We start from the raw sequence: 14,419 nt of genomic DNA, 5'->3' as shown, positions 1-14,419 counted from the left end.
ACCATCGTTAATAGAAGTACAAGTACTTTCTACGATAGTCGTTTCGGAACTCGAGGGAAAAGAAACCCATGGCGCAACAGTCCCGAAGGGCCATGGTCTACCAAGCGAGCATTGCTTAACCCGAAGGCCTGCAAATTGTGAGGTGTCGTGTAGTCTGCACGACGAATCCTCTCGGCCGTTATTCTTAGCTTCCTAGACTGAGGCCGCCATCTCACCATCAGATAGCTCCTCAATTCTGCTGATGCTTGTTGTTTTACGGGGCCTAACATCGAAGGTCATCGGCCCCTGCTCCTCAATTCTAATCACGTAGGCTGAGTGGACCACGAACCAGTCCTCAGATCCAGGCAAAAATTCCTGACCTGGCGAGGAATCAAACCCGGAGCCTCCGGGTAAGAGGCAGGCACGCACACCGCGGGGCCGGCGAACTAAGAATGTTTTAATTTTCCAAATTCTCCTAAGAAGGGCACATTCCTTTTCCTGTTAGGAGCCAAGGACCCGGATTGATTCGAGATTTCTGCTAAGGTATATCATTTGAAGGTAGCTAGCGATTGTGATTGTTGCTTTTATGGCCAAGTATAGAATATTTCAGAAGAAGACGGAATTACTGATGATATTAACGATTATGAGCCTCGGGCACTCTTGAAAAATACTTTAATTACACGATGATTAGTCTGAATTGGATCAAGTGTAGGTACTTAAATTCTGATGGTTATGCGTATGAATCTAGATCACATAGCTTACTTATAATATCTTTCAGAAATTATATTATTCTTATTATTATTATTACGGAATCAATTAAAAGAACTGCAGATATCTAGCATCACTTTTCATTATTAATGGGAATTGATTACAATTCCTTCGTTCTCTGCCTGATATTATGTGAAAAGCCATGGATCCCGGGAGAGCTGCAGTGTGGCACAACAAGAAGTGTATTCTAGTTACCTTGTACTGCGTCTGCCATCTGGCGGCTTATTGACAAATTTCTCATTCCGGAGCGACATCTGTTACAGTGCGCAAGCGTCCCGCACAGCAGCAGAGTAGTGGTTGCCGTGTTCGCTGAATAGCAAACCACGAGGTGCTTGTTCGACTCTGGATATCGGTGTATCCGCGAGTGTGTGCCTCTCTCCGGGTTTTATTCTCTTGTTTACCGTTCCGCGTTGAGCTCCGGAAGTATTCTGCGTGTGTTCCGTTGAAGAATTGATTACATTTCTGTGCCATTGGTTTGATTTCAGGAATATTTAGTGCGCCTGAAGAGAATCAATCGTTGTGTACAGCGACAGCAGTGCGTGTGCAAGTGTGCGCGCTACGGCCATGTTCGCAGTCTGACCCGGCTGGTTGGCTGGGGATTGTAAAGTTGGCTAATAAGACAAGGGCAGGGGTGTAGTAGTATTCGAAGAGACACGCCCCATACGTGAGGCTGATCTCTTAGTGTCTGTGTATACAAGTGGTGCATGCTGATGTGTTTCGGTTGAAGTGACCGTCTACTAATCTCTGTGAGTGACAAGTGAGTCAACTGACAGCGACAGCAACCTAAACAATTGCGAACCGGTCTCATAGGAACATGGCTGACGACGAAGTTCTTTTTGATGATGTGTACGAGCTGTGCGAGATCATTGGAAAGTAAGTACATAATTCATATATTGTTTATGTGTAGAATTTAAAAACCAAACCACATGTCGCTCAGGACGACCCGCCTTCGTGCCTCTGTCTGCTTTTATCATTCATGAAAATGATGTTGTAAACGAGCGTCGAGTGTTTAATGTAATCATCATTTAAACGTTTAAGTTGTATGAAGTCTGTATTGATTTTGACGGGTGTAGAGCGTAATGCACTTTACAATTCCCCAGCCCTAAGCTGAAAGTTGATTATGCTTTTTCGTGTATGAATGCGTTAGCCACATGGTACACGCCCCCTTTGCCAGATGACCGTTGACATTTTTTGCGATATTCCCCTTTGCCAGATGACCGTTGACATTTTTTGAGATATTATTGGATATTTATATTGATTTCCTCTAAAATACAGTTTAAAGTTATATGCTTAAGAAGAATCATTTTAAAATTCTGTTTCTATAGCTGCGTAATTGTCCATAAGATATCTATAGATTATCTTCACCTCTTTGTGGTAAGTCCCCATTTTGCATTACACATCTCTGGTGTATTTCTGATTTATTTGACTGTCGCGTGGTTTAATAATTAATGCCAGAATGTTATTTCGGTTTGGATAATTATGAAATGTACTGATGCGGTATTCCTCTACCTTTTATTTTATTTTTTCGTTCAGTGGTGTCTCATACGTAGGCCTATAGATTCCCTGTTCTGTGTAAACAAGAGCACAAGCTCGAGTCCGAGTTGTTTCCTTTTATTGCAATCACCAAGCCAAAGCTTTCATGATTGAAATTCTTAAACGCAGTTATGATGTAAAGGATGTTTTGTCTCTGAAGTAACGGTATATGTTGTTTATTTGCCGACGTACCGGACATTAATTAGAATCCTGTCTTGTTTCTGTTTGTGGTGTTTGATCATTATATACATCACTATTTATTTTTAAGTTATTGCTGAATTTTATAATTTCGCTTGATTTTTTTATGTTTTACGTCCGATAACATTATATCACCCTGACGTGAATGACGAACGAGAAAAATATTATCCTATCAATATTGAAAGATATTATAAGTAAGGTTATATGATCTACAGTATTAATAGATTCATACGTATAACCATCAGAATATAAGTACCTACACTTGTTCCAGTTCAGACTAATCATCGTGTAATGAAAGTATTTTTCAAGAGTGCCCGAGGCTCATAATCGTTAATATCATCATTAATTCCGTCTTCTTCTGAAATATTCTATACTTGGACAGAAATACTTTCATACCCAAAAACATATTTGTCGGCTGGTGCTAGAAAATACAGGTTTGGTTTAGATTGGGAAAAGGGGAGGAGGGTGTCTTACTATACATTTGACTACATTTTTGATTAGGCCCTGCAACTGTTACGCGAGGTGTGTGCCCCAAGCTTGTGAACACGTGTTGGGAAGCGTTAGCATCGCTTCAAATCTATAGTTGAACCAGCTCCCACAGGTCAGTGATACGTCTCCCATACTACTACTCGTTTCTTGACAGCGGCTCGTGTACATTTTGCTATAATAAATTTCATTTAAAAAAAAATAAAAAAAAAATTAAAAAAACCCCTTAGCTTCTTAGCGAGGGGTTTTGTGAAGAGTTAAAAATAATTTATTTCTATGCAATGTTATGCAGGATAACTAAGGTAAAGATACTCATTTAAAGGAGGAAATACATTGTTCAATGTTTTAATAGGAGACTTTTCAAGGAAACTAATGATAATTGTGGTGGATTAATGAGAAGAGCATCCGTTCCTCTGAGTTTTGGAAAAGATGTCTTAATATTGGTTTACAATACCAGTGTTTTGATTTAATTACCAAAACACTGGTAATAAAGCATAAGTAGAATTGTATTGATTTTGGTATTTTCAAAATTTTGTTTGTAGGTATATGGGTATTTTGTCGTAAAGGTTTGAGTTGAAATATTGTTTTAACACGATCAAGTAACTTATAATTCTCCACATGCGTGTATAGTACGCGAACCTTTTCTTGTGACCTAGTTCCCATTCAGCACCATGGAGCTCAGGGCTCAAGGTAAAGTTTGCGTACTGTACTAATTTTTTGGTATCGGTATCGACTGAAATAGGCCATCACACTATATTGCTTTTTTTTTTTTACGTCGAACCGACACAGATATGCCTTATGGCGACGATAGGATAGGAAAGGGCTAGGAGTGGGAACGAAGCGACCGTGGCCTTGATCATGGTACAGCCCCAGCATTTGCCCGGTGTGAAAATCGGGAAACTACGAAAATCCATTTTCAGAGCTACCGACAGTTCGGTTCAAACCCATTATCTCCCGAATGCAAGTAGATAGCTATGTGACTCAAACCGTGCGGCCACTTGCTCAGTTTATTTTGTTTTCACAGTGGTCTAATAAGAAGAGCGCCTGCTTTCTAAATAAGGGGAAACCCAGTTTTAAACACAATCGTGTACAGATTCTTTGAGGGATTCATGAGGACTGTAATTTGCACCTTTTAGAGTTGCTCTCTGCTTAAGTCTAAAAATTCAAATAGGCCTATGACTGTAGCTAACTCTGCCGGGCTGAGTGGCTCAGGCCTGGCCTTCTGACCTCAACTTGGCAGGTTCGATCCTGGCTAGGTCCGGTGGTATTTGAAGGCGCTCAAATACGTTAGGTCAGCCTCTGGTCGATAGATTTACTGGCACGTAAAAGAACCCCTGCGGGACTAAATTCCGATACCTCGGCATCTCCAAAAACCGTAAAAGTAGTTAGTGGGTCGTAAAGCCAATAACATTATTATTATTATTATTATTATTATTATTATTATTATTATTATTATTGTACCTAACTGTGTAAAACGAAGTAACTGCGGGCTGTTGTCTGTTTGCATTTAGAAATGTTGGGATTATGCACCCCCCCCCCAAACCATTTAATACTGTTATAGAGTACGTAACCGTCAGCTTGCATTCAGAAGATAGCGAGTTCGAGCGCCACCTGAAGATGGTTTTCCGTGGTTTCCCATTTTCACATCAGGCATATGCTGGAGCTGTACCTTAATTTAGGTCATGGCCTCTTCCTTCCCACTCCTAGCCCTTTCCTATCCCATTGTCCCAATAAGACCTAGGCCTATCTGTGTCTGTGCGACGTAAAGAAAAAGAAAATCGTGGAACCTAGAGTACATTAACTTAAAACAGTTTCAGTATTAACAGCCGTAAGACATCGTAGCAGGTTTAGTTCGTTACGCCAAAAGAAAATCATCGATTTTTATACCTAAGCGAAAGTTATTTGTTTTTATACAAAAGGGAAAGTTACTAAGAGGAAAATGTAGAATTAATAAACAGTATATTACAAAATACAGGAAGTTAATGACAATTTCATGCATCAGACGTGTTTCGTAAGTAGCTACAGTACAGAATACAATTCAAAATTGCTTACTGTATTTGTTATTTCTTTTTTTTTTACTTCTATTAGAACTACAGCTTTTTCTTCTTTCGCTATTCGCTTCACGTTACACCAACTCAGACAGGTCTTACGGCGACGATGAGATAGGACTGGAAAGGAAGCAGCCGTGGGCTTAGTTGGTGTGAAAATGGGAAAGCACGGACAACTATCTTCAGGGCTGCCGACGTGAGGTTCGCACCCACCATCTCCCGAACGCAAGACACAGTGCCCGCAGTTGCTTGACTCGAACCGTATAATCTACTCGCTCTGTGAGAGCTACAGTATGCTTAATTTTTATTTAATTAACAGTGTACTATACGGCATTTGGATTATATTCCGATAAATGCCAGTTTAAATAGACATAATCTTGTTTAAGTACAGTACTATGATTCAATCTTGTCTTGCAAGTGGAATTTTATTATTTGTTTCCAGTGTCACGGATTCTGTTCGAATTATCCGAAATTTAGGACTCGCGGGGTTGAAATTTCCGAGGTTTTGCTGCAATTCTAAACAACAGCTTGTCATGCACTATAGGAGCAAAATTCATAATTTGAGGAATCACACAGCTCTGTTGTATCTAGTAAAATGAGACTGGAATTGTTTTCGAAATCATCAAGCGGTGGAGTGTTCAGTATTCCGTCCAAATGTATGCAGCTGAAACGTAAACAAGTTTGGTTGGCAGAACGCCCATCGAGCGGAACTGAACGCCGATTGCTGTACAGTAGGTGTGGAGATACTCTACATTGTTTTAGGTACCGTCTACTGTTCGACCACATAACTGACCTATGCGCATGAACCCATAATGGATATATCTGATATTGAAGAGAGGTATGTGTTCTTACATGTTGATTAAGGGCTTGTAGGGAAGACTGAATTTTTGAGAACGGTAATAATTATAATGTAGAACGCATTGAACGGCCGTTCAACTACTAATGCCCATAAGATAAGCTAAAACCCTCTAGTAGTGGTTTGATGAACTGCCAGTAAAATGTTCCGGTACGAACACCTCTAGGTTTTAAGCCTCCTTAAGAAATGCATACCGATTGTGTCTTGGTTCGTTCATTCTAATGCCTAACCAGCTGAGCGAAATAGACAACTAATGAAAAGATAAAAGAACTGATGGAAGAATAGAAGGCAGATTTTATTTTATAAAAGGATCACTGCATTTATTATACAGTAATTACAGTAGCAGTATTAAACTTAGCTCAATGGCACTGATCGTCAACCTTAGCTTCCAGAATTGAGTAAAAAAAGATATAAAGAATGGCGAATTTTGGCGATGAGTATTTTTTTTTTTTTGCTAGGGGCTTTACGTCGCGCCGACACAGATAGGTCTTATGGCGACGATGGGATAGGAATGGTCTAGGAGTTGGAAGGAAGCGGCCGTGGCCTTAATTAAGGTGCAGCCCCAGCATTTGCCTGGTGTGAAAATGGGAAACCACGGAAAACCATTTTCAGGGCTGCCGATGAGTATTTTTACGTAATGGTTGGGCAGATAGTCAACCTCCCATCCGCTCGAGACGGTTCATAGTTTATTTCCAGTAGCTCCAATACGGTACAGATGTAAATGGTTGCTTCTATTGCAGTTAAACTTACCCCAAAATATCAGCCTAATCGGGCCTAGGGGTGGGAAGGAAGCGGCCATGGCCTTAACTAAGGCACAGTCCCAGCATTTGCCTGGTGTGAAAACGGAAAACCAAATTCAGGGCTGTCGGGAGTGGACTTCGAACCCACTATCTCCCGGATCCAAGCTCACAGCTGCGCGCTCCTAACCCCACGGCGAACTCGACCGGTTTGAATAAGTTTGCGAAATACCCCTCTCATAAAAGAACAGAAGTTCGTGACTTACGTTGAAACATTTTTCTTTAATAAATTTAGGTACCGGTAGAAATGATCAAATGTAGTAATTGTGCAGTGTACCAAATTAAATAGTGAGGCCTTCTTCATGGTTTCATAAGAGTAGAAGAGAGGAGTTTATTCAGTCAAACATACGATGACGTGCAATATACATAGTTAAGGAAACATACATACCGTACATCTTCATTATAGACTGTTACGCCTTTCAGCGTTCATTCTGTAAGCCTCTGTTAATTTACTGAACGCCTCCACAATTCTCTATTTGTACCTAGCTCTGTCATTATAATAGCTGCCATGTACGCCTTGAAGTTAGTGATTTATTGTTATTTTCTAACTGTTGGGTTCGATTCAGTGTCGCTAACCATTTAGTTTAGAACCTTACTTGCCGATACGTCGTCTTAAGGTGTGTCCACACCAAGATGTTTTCGTTAACTTTTTTAATAAACATTGTTAATGAACAATGTTCATGAATATTTCTGTATGTTAATAAACAAAATAGCGTGTTCATTAACTTTTCGAGCATGTTGATCAACAAACTTTAACTTTTGTGAATGAAACATTTCGTGTTTTCGTTAACATTTCGTTTCGCACATGCGCAAGGACGTAATTAGACCACGCTAATTCGTAGCGCGGAATACGATGATTTCTTATTCATTCTAAAAATTGATTATCAAATCGCAAGCGAAAGTTCGAACATACAGCACCTTTAATTCTGTATTATTCTTTTAGCTGTGTTCTAATGTAGTTTCATTTCCAGCTTCGCTCCGTGCTGAATAATCTAACCTCCCATAATCGCTTGTGTGTCATCAACTCATCAAAATAAAACCTAACTAGGTTAAATGAAGATTTTCTTTATGTCGTACCTTTACCACTCCCTTGAGATTGTTGTATAAAGCTTCAAACACCTCAGACACAATAACTGAAATTGCTTGTTTTGATACCATAGACAAATGGGTATTTAAGTGAAATGTCAGTCACCAGTTGCTAGGAATCTTAAAGTTCTACCTATAAAAAAGAATAGCCTGTCATTAGTGGAGCCGGCTTTCCGGTAATCTGTATAATTACTTACAATTGCAGACCCATTTACTGTCAACAAGAACTGAAAGACATGTGGGGGCATTCTCAAGAACATTTTGAAAGCCTGCTGCATCATGAATTAAAAGTTCTGACATAAGTGTTCTCTCAAAACTTAATTCTACTCGCCTTTTCTTTGCCACTCTTCGCATCTGCACTTCTGTCTAATTGTACTCACTAAAACAATGAAAGCTGCACCTGTAAGTATTTTCTTCTTCCTGACCCTATCCATTGTAACCTCACAAACAGCTGTTTTGGTGTGGACACAATGTTGAAGTTTGTTAACAAAAGTTTTTTAACTTGTTGAGAAATGTTTTTATTAACGTTGTTTATTAACTTTAGTGTGGACTAACCATTACAGTTACTGTTAATCTTGCAGGTTGGCACTATATAGTCATGATTTTTTCGTGACTTGTGAGATTATACGTACCGACATGTACTGTCACTGCCGTACCGTGAAACTCATTCTCATTAGTGTTACATTTGCGGGAATAAGTAAAGCTTTTTTTTTTTTTCTTTTCTGTAGGATTGTAAATCTGGTTGGGTAATACTAGGTAAGTAGAATTGTGGCGTGTTTGAATAATGCATTTAAAACGAAGTTGGTGTTAAATGACGAACGCAGTATTGTATTATTGCGGTCTTATTTTGTCCATTTCGTATGTATAGAATTTAACTGGAAATATAAGGAGCTAGGAATATAAAAAAACAAGAAAAATCTCAACGAACTCCGAAAACGAAAGCAACGTTACCTCTTCTGTAAAGATCAATTCAGTTGAAATGGAAGGACATTTTGTTATCAACCTAACCATGTCTTGTCTCAACTTCGGTACGGTTTGCAAACTTTTGTGTATTGTTATTGACTTCCGGCATATTTACTATACGCGAACCTTTTCTTGAGCCCGATTTTTACGGGGTGAGGAGGGAGCGCTGCCGGTTCCGGTTATACTGCCAACTGGATGGAAATGAAATCTGAATTGAATCTATAATACGATCGATCGATATGAATTTTCTAAACATTTATTATCTTACGTTAACAACTGTGTCACACATACATTATTTAACATTATATAACATTTCTCGGTAAGCCTCCGTGGCTCAGACGGCATCGCGTCGGCCTCTCACCGCTGGATACCGTGGTTCAAATCCCGATCACTCCATGTGAGATTTGTGCTGGACAAAGCGGAGGCGGGACAGGTTTTTCTTCGGGTACTCCGGTTTTCCCTGTCATCTTTCATTCCAGCAACACTCTCCATACTCATTTCATAGCATCTATCATTCATTAATAAATCACTTTGGTAGTGGCGACCCCATCGTACTAATAGCCTATACTGTATATGGTTCATTCATTCCATCTCTGACCCGGTCAATGATTGGAAAACAGGTTGTAGGTTTTCATTTTCAACATTTCTCGATGCGAATCTTCTTACTAGCATGAATTACATAGTTTGGCTTTCCTGTGTAAACAACAACAGTACAGTTCGTAAAGTGTAGGCCAGATGTTGCACAGCGATGAATAAGCGATTCATAGTTTGTGTTTCAAATGTTGCCAATATGGATGTCGAAGATAACCGAGGTCTACCGATTCAGCACTAGGGAGCTCAGGGCTCAAGCAAAGGTTCGCGTATAGCTTCTGTGTATTATAACGGCATGGTTTCACTTCAGTCTAGAAGCGGCAAGCTATCGATAGTAATCACAGTCTATATTTTCCGATATTATGAGCTCTACTATCGATAGTAATCGATAGTTTTCAAAAAGTGAAACGAATCATATCATTACGCCTGAAAATAGAACATTTATTGAATACAATCCACAAAATATCAGTAGAAAGCACAACTATTTCATGCTATGTAATTTCTGAAATTCAATCGGAATCACTCATAAATCTCTTCAGTGGCACGTCCGAGACATTCTCGGGCTGCACGCGCTTGCCCATAACGTGACCGCCCGAGAAATTCTCGGTTATCGTAATCTCTTTGGAAAAATGTTTTACAGCATTCTCAACAGATAGCAGGAGGGTTTTCAGTTGCTAAGGTTTGGTTGAATGGAGAATCCCATCATCCAAAATGCTAAATAGTCTTCCGGCACTGAAGTCGCAGATACACAGAGATACTTAAATGCACATCTATAACTTGGAACGAACTCTTCACCAGATAACTGCAAACAGCTGTACAAATTCTGTTAGCGCGAAAAATAAGCCAATGAGGAGAAAAAAAAAAAAAAAAAACTATCGTTGACTATCGATAATAGGCAACTGACTATAGATGTCAGACGATAGCGGTCGCTATCGATAACTGTCGATAGCACTATCGATAGCTTTCTGCCTCTACTTCAGTCCAACAATAGCAAATTTCAAGGAGGGAGCTGATTGATTTACACACGGCAAACACAGAACACTGTTATAGTAATGTCTATATCAAATTAAAGGTAGAAATATATAACATTAAATTGAGTGAGGCTGAGAGAGAGTGTTTATTTCATTAATTCGTCACTGAGCTTGAAAACAGACTTAATTATGAACATCTTGATTGATCATTTACTTATGTTGATATTGGTTTGTTGATCACGGTAACCCCTACGGCAGAGGGCTGGTTCGAGGTCCACTCAGCCTACGTGATTACAATTGAGGAGCTATCTGACGGTGAGGTGGCGACCCCGGTCTCGAAAGCCAAGAATAACGACCGAGAGGATCCGTCGTGCTAACCACACGACATGTCGTAATCTGCAGGCCTTCGGGCTGAGCAGCGGTCGCTTGGTAGGCCATGGCCCTTCGGGGCCCTTGCGCCATGGGGTTTGGTTTGGTTTTGGTTTGTTGATGGCTATATCACGTGATTTCAATATGTAACTAATCAACTTGGCAGCAATGATGAGATATTGAAACAAAGGGAATAGGGTGGCGACTTTTGCTTTTAGTGCATAGCCGAATACTACTATCTTTAAATAATTAGAAACTGAGTGTAACCGTCGTTCCATTGGTCTCCCTCGACTTCTCTTGCTTTCAGTGATCGAGTCCGTTATTCTCCTAGCTACCCTATCCTCCATTCGCCTCGCATGACCCCACCACTGAATCCGATTTATGCGTACTGCTTCATTCATCAAGTTCATTCCGAACGTAGAATTCATTTGCTCATTCCGAGTACATCCTACCATTGTTTCCAGCTATTTGTACCAGCGATCATTCTCGCTGCTTTCATGTCTGTTACTACCAACTTGCGAATAATATGGTCTTAATCCACCCAGCTTTCACTCCCGTACAGAAAATTTGATCTATAAAAAGAGGCAAAAGATTTATGCGCTTTAAAGGGAGACCGGCATAATGAGAGTTGCGTTCGGGAGCTGACTTCGGTCTTACAGTAAAACATCGACCGCAACTGCTACCTCACTGCATTAGCTTTGTTGCACCTTAACTCAATCTCACTATGCTACTATCCTGGAAGAATACACAACTTTTCCAGTTTTGTATTCCCAATCTGACATTCAGTTCTCTTACATAGGTTTCTTCCTTACCGACATCTTTAATCTTGAAGATGCTAATTTTCATATCATACACACTGAACCTGCTTTCAGTATAGTCTGCCATTAAGACCAAGCGTAGGCAGCAATTCTATTAAATACAATCAAAGTAAATATATTTTATTTTTGGCCGTGGGGTTCGTGTCGCGTAGCTGCTGGAGATGGTGGGTTCGAATCCCGTCAGCCTTGAATATGGTTTTTTCGTGGTTTCCCATTTTCATACCACTCAATTAAGGCCATGACCGCCCCTTCCCATCGTTGGGTCGCCAAAAACCTTCGTTGTGTTCGTGTGACGTTAAACCACTAGCAAATATATATATACGCCAATGTTTCCTATCAGGATGGAGACTTTGCAAGTAGGTTGATGAACATGGCATCATTACAAAGCTCATACACTTTTTACACTTTATACTCTTAGAAATGGTTGCTGCTGTTTTTAAGTGGCGAAAGTGAAATTATCTGTTCTTTATAAGATCATCCATACGTAAGAAAGAAAGTGTTGCGATTCCGCAAAAAATTTCGAGGAATAATTATGTTATTGGTTTTCCGTCCCATTTACTAGGTCTACTTTTACAGTTTTCATAGATGCCGATGTGCTTGAATTTTGTCCCGTGGTAGTGCGTGGCCTTCCGAGGTCCTGTTGTCGGGTTTGATCCCAACTGGTTGGTAGTATTTGAAGATACTCAGATACCTCAGCCTTATGTCGTAGACTTAACAGCGCGTTAAAGAACTCCTGTAGGACAAAATTCCGGCACCTCGGCGTCTCTGAAAATTGTTAGTGGGACGTAATATTAATAACATTATTTCTCTCATATGATCCAGAAATCTTCTGAAATTAGGTCACAATAATGCCCCTTAATTACTTAAATTTCTGCCACAAGCAAGGGTGTGGATTTTTATTTCAATCTGTCGCGGAAGCAGCTTGTTTTACCATCTAACTTTAGGGAAAGAAATTATTGGGACTATAACCGTTTAATAGCTTTCAACCTTTAATAGTAGTGCTGTGGATTGTTAATAGCCTTCAGACTAGGCTATGCTTAGAAAAACACTCTCCGACATTCTCCTTTTCTGATTGTATCTCTGAATTCATAAATACGCGTTTGTCATAAGCTTGAAACCTACACTCTTGAAACATTCAATTTCGGGATTTTTATTTGCATAACAATGTGTATAAGACTAAAATAGTAAATAACTCATACAGAATTCGTATTAATTTCGTGCATCATTAGGACACAGCTCCTGGCTTTAATTTTATGGCGGGCATTGTCTATTAAATTTGTAGCCAAGTTTTTCAGCTTTCGTAATTGCGATACTGTTCATTTAATGAGCTTTCATTTAAAGTACAATGTTATATATTGCTGTTAAATTGCAAAATCTGAATGAAATAGCCTTTTCATTATTATTTTTACGTGCGTGGAGTAGCATGAATGATAATACGTACTGCTGTTTGCTAAAACCATCTCATTCAGATATATATATATATAGGCCTACATATGATTCATTTACAACAGAATATATATATTAACCATGGATCGATGTGTTAAATACATAACTATATTTGTGCAGTATTTCGTGATATAGTAGAGAAGTTCTTATCCTCTTTTGTAATGCATCGCTTATAATCTCCTATCTGAACCCTCTCTTTTGAAATAACTTGACAGAGTAAACATATTAGTGGCGTAGTCAGTTGCTCGTTGGCCTTAGAGTGTTTAAATGCGACAACTCTGCATCGTAATCTTTCGGCACGTTGAAGATGTCATGTGGGTCAAAGTTCGGATTGCTTGGCGTCTGGTAAGACAGTAAGCAATTAAAACAGACTTCAAAATGACGTTATTGAAATATACATATATATTAAATAATGCAGAATGTTGGAAAAAAATTGGGATTATACTGTTTGTCATATGGTTAACGCTGAGAATTCTGTGGTTGTTCCTGGTAGTTTTTGTGTCCAGAATCGCTACTTCGAGTTAAGATAGCTCCACATAAACACATACACACGCAGTGGAGAACAAATCGGATTCCGCACCATCCGAAGTCAGGTAGCGTACTCTAACCACGGGTGCATTACATAGAAGAAGAATTCTTTGCCTATAGATATTTCGCTGGATATATAACGATTTTATAATTACATGGATTTACTGTGTATGTAGCTGCGATTAAATTGCATTCTTGATCACTGTAAAAACAATCTATAGATTGACAACAAATGACTTTCGTACTCTTAAGTTTCCACTAACAAAACCCAATATATAGCTTATATATAGCAAGCTTATATATATCTTGTTTTGTTAGTGGAAACTTAAGAGTACGAAAGTCATTTGTTGTCAATCTATATATTGTTATAAACATTTGGACATGGTGGGTGTAAAAACATATAATAGAGAATGATTATGGGAGAAAAGAATGTAAACTCTATTCATGGCGCTACCGGGTCCATTTCCTGATATGGCAGCTGTTGAATTGAAAATTGGAAAGAAATCCCTGAGATTAAGTAGACAGTTTTGCGAAATGAAAATGTTAATAGCGTACGTTTTTATTGCATTTCGACACTGCCCATATTCTGTGTCGGTCGGTTGAAAGTTTGTCTACTATATCGTTATTGTAAGTTAGAGCTATTAACTTGTGCTGTTCACATACGTTACAACCACCACTGTTGGTCTGTAGTGAGCGTTATTGGTAACTGTAACGATAAACGTGGGATGTTAGCTTTGCTTATCGGTGCTGTTTACATCGAAAACTGCTTTCAAACGCGTATTGTCCATATCCGGAGTAGGCTAGCTTAGTACTGTAGGCCAATAATTCTATTATTTCCTAAACATACATAATGAATTACCGTACTTTACTATTCATCGTTGCTAAGAGCTAACTTTCGCTTCTGTAGAGACTGCACCGTTCCCAGGCTCTTTTAGTTTTGGCCCGGGGTTTAAGTCGCTGATGCCCTTCCTGAAGTCACGTG

The 14,419-nt window shown here is 39.4% G+C and overlaps 1 pseudogene; it reads left to right on the top strand.

Moving 5' to 3' along the window:
* Positions 1 to 1,052: 1,052 nt before the first annotated feature.
* The window catches only part of LOC136878902 (lysine-specific histone demethylase 1A pseudogene), a 210,151-nt pseudogene continuing 196,784 nt past the window's right edge, over positions 1,053 to 14,419 (top strand).

The sequence above is a fragment of the Anabrus simplex genome, chromosome 1 (genome assembly GCF_040414725.1).
Source record: "Anabrus simplex isolate iqAnaSimp1 chromosome 1, ASM4041472v1, whole genome shotgun sequence".
In the NCBI taxonomy this organism is placed as follows: Eukaryota; Metazoa; Arthropoda; class Insecta; order Orthoptera; family Tettigoniidae; genus Anabrus; species Anabrus simplex.
This window is presented reverse-complemented; position numbering and strand designations above follow the sequence as displayed.